Here is a 7,856-nt window from a genome sequence, read left to right as displayed (position 1 = left end):
TGGCAAGTCACATCAATTTTTCTGATGTGACTTGCCAGTAAATCTCAACCACACAATGTAGCACTCTATGAAACTTTAGGAAAATTTCACTCTAGAGGATCCTTGGTGCCTGCGCCTACTGTTGCTTCTGGTAAAGTTTCATATATATATATATACACACACTACGCGGGAAGGTCCGTGCAAAGCACGGGCGAGTTTTACAATTTTTTATGCTTTTTTTTTTTTTTTAATTTATTTTTTTGATTTTAAACTAGTATTTTTTTTTTTAAATTTATTTTTTTGATTTTAAACTAGTATTTGTTTGATGGAAGAAAAATATAATGGAATAGGCCTTATATATTCGTAAAATGTCATTTTATTTCACCAATAATATTTTTTATGAACTCTTATTTTGTATTTGATTAATTAAAATAAGATGGATTTAAATGATTATATACATTTATTATGACTTTAGTTATGAGTTTAAATTCTTTAAAATAATTTTACATTTATTTTTAGTTGACTTGTATTTCATTCCATAAAAATTGAAGATATAATAGTCAAAATTTAAGAATATATCAACCATACAAATAAATTACAAATACATCCCTTAATATTTGTTTAACCCGAATGTTATTTTGGCAAATTTAAATTTCAAAGATCTAAATCTTCTAACAAATTATTCTATTTGGTTTGATTTTTTTTTAAAATTATTTTAGAAAAAAATTTCGTTTGTTTAATGAATTTGTTTTCATATTTTTTTTCTTTTCCTTTTAGATCCATACGCATCTAACAAATCTTCTAACAGATGACCCATTTTATTAATAAATAAATCATACTTGCATAACAAATAACCAATTTTTATTAATAAGGTAAATTTTAATTTTGAAAGTATAAATCTTCTAACAAATTATTTTACGCATGTAACAAATCTTCTAACAGATGACCCATTTTATTAATAAATAAATCATACTTGCATAACAAATAACCAATTTTTATTAATAAGGTAAATTTTAATTTTGAAAGTATAAATCTTCTAACAAATTATTTTGTTCGGTTTGGTTTGGTTTTTTAATTATTTTTAGACCCATATATTATTGTGGTAAATTTAAATTTCAAAAATCTAAATCTTCTAACAAATTATTCTATTTGGTTTTATTTTTTAAAAATTATTTTAGATGGATTTTGGTTTGTTTTAATGAATTTGTTTTCATATATATATTTTTTCTTTTTTTGTAGATCGATATGCATCTAACAAACCTTCTAATAGATGACTCAATTTATTAATAAATAAATCATACTCACATAACAAATAACCAATTTTATTAATGAAATAAATTTTAATTTTAAACGTATAAATCTTCTAACGAATTATTTTGTTTGGTTTGGTTTTTTAAATATTTTTTTAGACCCGTATATTATTGTGGTAAATTTAAATTTCAAAAATCTAAATATTCTAACAAATTATTCTATTTGGTTTGATTTTTTTAAAATTATTTTAGACGCATTTTCGTTTGTTTCAATGAATTTGTTTTCATATATTTTTTTTCTTTCTTTTTAGATCCATATGCATCTAACAAATCTTCTAACAAATGATCTATTTTATTAATAAATAAATCATACTTACATAACAAATGACTAATTTTATTAATAAGTAAATCATTAAATCAATTAACAATTTTCAATAATATGAAAAAAAAATCCAGTTAACCATTTTGTTACTAAATAAAGCATTAAATCAATTAATAATTTTTAATGATATGAGAAATATTTTTTAGTGAATAATTTTGATAATTTATTGTTGCATAGAAGAGTAGTTAGTTTTTTCTTCTTCTTCTTCTTCTTCTTCTTATTATTATTGTGTTAAATTAAAATTTATAGCAAATGATAGTTGTAATTTCTAATATTATAGGACTAATTCATATTTTAAACAAACATTATGGGTGTATTTGTAAGTTTCTAAAAATAAAAGATTTATGTTTCATAATTAACCAACAATGTTCACTACAAGAAAATACACATCTGGTGACTAAATTTTTAGTCGCCAAAAGTCGAATTTTGGGTTTTCCCGACTAAATTTTTTAGTCGCCATGTTTGTCGCTGGAAAACTGTCGTTGAAGGTATGGGCGACTAACCTGTGTTGCTCTCAGGTTTCGAACACGAGACATCCTACCACCACATTCCAAACCTTTTGCCAAACACTCCCTCCACTATGCCACAACATCATCACATTAATATATATGCAATATATATTATATATATATATATATATATTAACCGCTATTAATACAAAATAATATTTATAAATATAATTTTTTTAATTCAAATATAATTTATGTAAAAAATAAATTATTTACTAAAAAAAATTTAGGCCACTTTTGGCGACTAAAACCATTATTTAGTCGCCAATTCTATTATTTTGGGCTACTAATTATTTTTTTGTCGCTAAAAAAAGAAGTTCCAATTAAAAATCTGCAGTTTTGGTGTCGAAACCTATTTTTAGTCGCCAAAAACGTCCCCCTTTTGCTACTAAACTGAATTTTAGTCGCCAATACTCAGTTTTTAGCTACTAATTTTTTTTTTGTAACCAAAAAACTTCACTTTCAGCGACCAATCTGTTTTTAGTCGGCAAAACACCTACAATCGGCGACCAATCTGCTTTTTAGTCGCCAAAAACTGTCACTTTTGGCTACTAAACAACCTTTAGTCGCTAAAACCCCTACATTCGGCGACTAAACTGCCTTTTAGTCGCTAAAACCATTGTATTCGGCGACTAAAGTCTTTTAGTTGGCAAAAGTGTTCAATTTTGGCGACTAATTCCATTTTAATCGCCATTTCTACTACTTTCAGCGACGAAAAATGAAATTTTGAGCTTAAGAACAAGAATTGAGAACAATCTGTGCATTGCATGCATACCTCATGGAGTTTGGAGTGTAATTACAAAGAATTCTCACATACATGCATTGATCATAGCTTAGTTTTGGAAATTATTTGAGTTTCATACCATTTTACCTTATTTGATCATATTTTGAAAGCTTTGAAGCCAAGAATTACATGCATGTTATGTTTTAAACATTTCAAGCTTGAGTTTGCACAATTAACTTACTTTTGGGCCTTGATTTTGCAAATGGTTTTGAATTCATGATGTTTTCCAAGGTCACACTAGTTTCCTTGAGTTTTTGGCCCAAGAGAACATGATTTGCAGCATTGAGTTGAGTTTTGAAGCTTGGAAGCAAATTTGGAAATTCCAGAATTCTGTTTCTACACTCGAGCAACAAAACCTGTGCTTGAGTGACCATTCTGCGTTTTGCACCTCCGCTCGAGCGACCAAAAGTTAGCTTGAGCGTAAAATGCATGCTCCCAAAATTTTTCATGTTTTGCAAACCGCTCGAGCAACAAGAGTTGTGCTTGAGCGAAGACCTCACTCTCACGCTCGAGCGACCGTTAAGGGTGTGTCGAGTGAAAAAATTAAGCAACTAGTACTTTTGTAGAGTTTACAGACCGCTCGAGCGACCACTCTCATTTTTTAGCCTTCGCTCGAGTGAAGGCCCTGTTTTCAGCACATTTTGTTAAATGTTTCAAAGTGTATTTTGGCATCCACATTACATCCTAGGCATTCCTAGGTCATGGTTAAGACATAATAATGAGGATAAGAAGTAGAAAAACACCAAGATAAGAAATAACTAAGTTGAGGACCTGGAGTTTGGTTTGTCAGCCAGCCTTTGTGCCTCCTGAGGAGGTTCCAAATGTTAGATAATCATGTTTTGTGAACATATAAGACTTTGTTTTCTTTCTAGTATATGAACAAGTTTTTTGCCTATCTGTATATCGAGCTAAGTCCCCTTTTGACAATATCTGTATGTATGTGACGTAAGACTACTTTCTTTTGACGTCACGAATTTGTATATAAAGTTTTGAGATTTCTGTCCCATGTACATCAACACAGCTCTATGGATAATCTATTTTGTATATTTGCTTCTGCAGCCCATTTTATCCTATGATATTCAGGTTAGAGGCCTTTGGTAATTCGAGGATTACTGGACGATTACGACGTTAATCCTATAAGGGTGGGTTTGGGTTGTGACATAACCTGTCGAGGTTCGCTCTAGAATTTGTGGAAACCGAGGAGCTCCATTGTGTAGAGTTTGAGAGTAAGTTATGTGATGACGTTTAGAGAAGGATTGTCGAGTCTTGGCATATGAATTATCATGCACTTGTAGAGGTGGCAGCCCATATGAAAACTGCAGTTTTAGTCATGGGGCAGAGTGGAGAGAAGGCCACTTCGACAACTCCTGCAGTTTGGGGTTGTGGTAAGCCTAGTAAGAACCAAAGGAGAAGAACAAGGTTATTGCCTCAACCAATAATTGCACCAATAGGATCATCTAGCCAACCGGGACTTTGGGCAATCGAGTGCTCACAGAGGGAGCAATCATTAGTATCTTTACCAATTTAGACTTCATACCAGTCACGTATTCAGAGACCACCTATTTGTTATAAGTGTAATCGGCCTGGGTATAATAAGCGTTTTTTTACCCAACAGGGGACTTCTTTGGGTATTCCACAATTTAGTCGGGTTCAGCCTTAGCTGTCCAGCCAAGGGTGATACCAATACCAGAATCGTGTAGGCCAGACTTCGAGGGCCTTTGGAGGGTTGAACTTTTATCCTCAGAGTGGGGAAATATGCGTTTGTTTCAAGTGTGGCCAGGTGGGTCGCGTCTGCAGCTCTTGTCCTTGGTGTCATAGTTCTTGGGGTGTTTCAGGGGTTGAGAATAATCTGTCTCGGTAGTCTGATTAGGAATATGATAGTGGTATTGGCGGAGGGATAGTTGCTTTGGTCAGTAGTTTTGGTTATCTTGTTTTGTGACTAGAGGATAAATGGTTGTAATTATTATGTAATCGTTTTGTTTTTTAACCAGTGCGGTGTGGAACGTTGTAATATTATGACTTTTATTTATGTATGTGTAGATGGTGGGTTGTTTATTTTTGTGAGTCGAGTATGTTGTGATTGTGAGTTTTCCTTAATATGAGGATTTGTTGTGGAATTTGGAAATCTTTATATTGACGTGTATGAACAATTGTGTTCTGACTTGGGAATGTGATGGCTGGAGAGCCTTATTTTGATCTAGGGATTGTTTGCTATGTTAAATAATTTATGTTTGGTTCAAATTAATTTAGGATGATTGGATGGTGGAGCTGGTTGTGGAAGGTAGGTAATTGGAGAGTCATTGTGACTAGTTAGAATATTACGAGGGTGGAGTTATATCAATTAGTATGTTCGGTTCAGTTGATATTGGCTTATGTTAGAGGTATAATCTTTAATTTATTGCAGTCAAGGCTTCTTGGGAGAATAAGAGGGTTGTGTCTTGTAGTGATAGGAGTAGTGTTGTGGTTGTTGTTGGATGCATGAAAATTGGTGCGAGTAGTGAGTCTATCTTAGACCTTATCGGTCCTTTGTGTGGTGTGGTTGTATGTGATTTTTTATGTGATTTGTGTTGGTGGTGCATATTGATCTACGAAGGGGAATTGTGGGTTTTGGCCTTGAGAAGTCCACTTTGGACTTAAGAGGGTGTGAGAGAGGTTGTAGAACCCCATATAGGGGTGTTTGGTGTTGGAGTATTGTTGTTTTGGTGCTAGGTGAGGAGAGTGGTTGAATGGATGAAGTGTTTGACTCTAATGGATCGGTGTAGGGTAAGGTTTTTTATTATCATACGAAGAAGTCTGTTAGATGAATCGGTGTCCTTAGTGCATCTTTAAGAATTCCTTATCAGGTCATTGAGAGTTGACAGTGTTGGTGTTTGGGGTAGTTAAGGGGGGTTGGCATGAATGTGACCTGAGTTTCTTTTATGGAAAATTATTCCTAGTCTATTGAGGGTAGTTAGTTTCGTTTTGTGGTGGTTGATTTTACTTATAGATTCACTTTTTGTTTTGGATTGGTGGTATGTGGTTTGTTGTGTGTTTCCTGTACTGAAGGTAGTGTTCATTTTGCAAGTTTAGTCAGCAAAATAGGAGTATTTTATACCTGTGTGATAAGGGTTGTGAACCTGGGATGTTGATCCCTTGTCTAAATAGAATAAGGAGATATGAAAGTTCGTGGAAGGGTAGTTCATTTCGTAGGTATGTTTTGCGTTGGGTGGCAGTGAGACGCTAAGAGAATGAAGGGAAGTTTTGAAAGTAATTATAAAAGCCTAGTATGTGTTAAAGTGACTTTTTGTCCTGGGTTAACGAGGCCCTGTGCAAGTTCTAGATTGGGGTACAGATTACTTCTTTGGCTTGAGCATGTGAACAGTTTGTTAGTATTTGCATTATTTAGACCTCTTCATGATTAGTGAAGTTTGGGAGGTGTGCGTTTTAGACTCACAAGGTGAAGTTTTTGGGAGGACTTTGTATCTAAGGGAAAGCGGGAAATGGAGCTAATGGATGGTAAGGGGTTCAGGTGTGTTGTTGGCAGGGGAAGTTAACGTAGTGACCGATATCTTAGTGTAGACACCCTATTTTTGACCGTCCTCAAGACTTGGACGTCACCGTTTGAACACTCGGTGATTATCCATGATTGTGTTCGTTTGGAGTTCCCGGAGGTCTCGGCTACGCGCCCTGCCTCAAGATCTCCGAACTTGACTGTTTAGTGTCTGGTTTTGCACCAAACACTTGTGTTTTGCCTTGGAGGGGTAGGGAATGCCTTGTGAGGCATCCCCACACATCACCGGCAGTGGCTAGAGGTCACCGGCTGGTTTTTGCTGCCATCGGCACTTTTTGTTGCCGGTCGGCACTGTTTGTTGCCGGTCGGCACTCAATTTTGTCAAAATGACATTTTGGCCGGCCGACTACTGTGCATCTGCTATTGTAGATATTTTAAGACAGCTGTCTTGCTTTTTGCTCCCCTCCATACACGTGTATGGAGGGATCTCCCTCTTTAGAAGCTTGTCTTGGAAGCTTTACAAGACAAAAGCCTCTATAAAGAGAAGCCTTGTCTCTTGTTGCAAGGGTTAGACACTTGAGACATTTTAGAGATAGAAAAGATAGAGAGAAGCTCTGGTTTTAGGGTTAGGGTTTGATACATATCCTATCTCTCTTTCCCTCTCTTTAGTGTTCTAGGTGTTTTAGTCCATACTATTGCACACAAACACCTAGTGTTTCACCTTCCTTTGGCTCCTGAGGTTCTAAGGGGCTGATTTTGGTGTTTTGGTGTTGGATTCAAGCCAATGAGGGCCATTGGAGCATCATTTGTGAAGGTGGTCTACAAGGGTGAGAAACTTCCCTTTTATTCCCCATTTTTTCATCTTGTTTTTGCCTATCTTTGAACTGTTTTTGTGCTTAGTGTATAATACAAAAAAGTTCTGTTTTCTAGTCCTCTTGATTGTTTATTAAGAGTATTTTTTGGTTTGGAGGTGTTTGACCCCTCTTAGGCCTTGAAAGACCCTATTTTGAGCCATTTTGAGCAAGTTTCGAGACTTTGGTGTTTGGGCCTCTTCACCACTGAAATCTTGAGGGATTTCAGTGGTGGAGATGGTGCCTTGAAGTCTCCAAAAGGGGAGGGCCACCCCCTCTCCTTGTTGTCCTTGAAATGGACCATTTTTGGCCTCTTGAAGGAGCATCTAGCTAAGCTTCATGTTGACCATGCCTTGGCTATTTTTTGTGCCTATTATATCATAATATGCCTCTGTTTATTGTTGGTTTTGGTACACCATGCATGCTTAGCATACCTACCATGTAATGCCATGTTATTGCCTTAATATGCCTTAGGTTGTTAGCCTTTGTTAGAGCATGTTTTAGGCCTAGTTTTGTGAAGCTTGTGTGCATATTTTGCCATGTCTTAGGTCTGTCCATAGTTGTTTGGGTCGGATTTGGCATGCTTAGTATAGTCCCTTTGCATTCTGGCT

The sequence above is a fragment of the Camellia sinensis genome, chromosome 1, assembly GCF_055761805.1.
Source record: "Camellia sinensis isolate YWXY chromosome 1, ASM5576180v1, whole genome shotgun sequence".
NCBI lineage: Eukaryota > Viridiplantae > Streptophyta > Magnoliopsida > Ericales > Theaceae > Camellia > Camellia sinensis.
The sequence above is the reverse complement of the archived record's forward strand: the minus strand, read 5'-3'. Positions refer to the sequence as shown.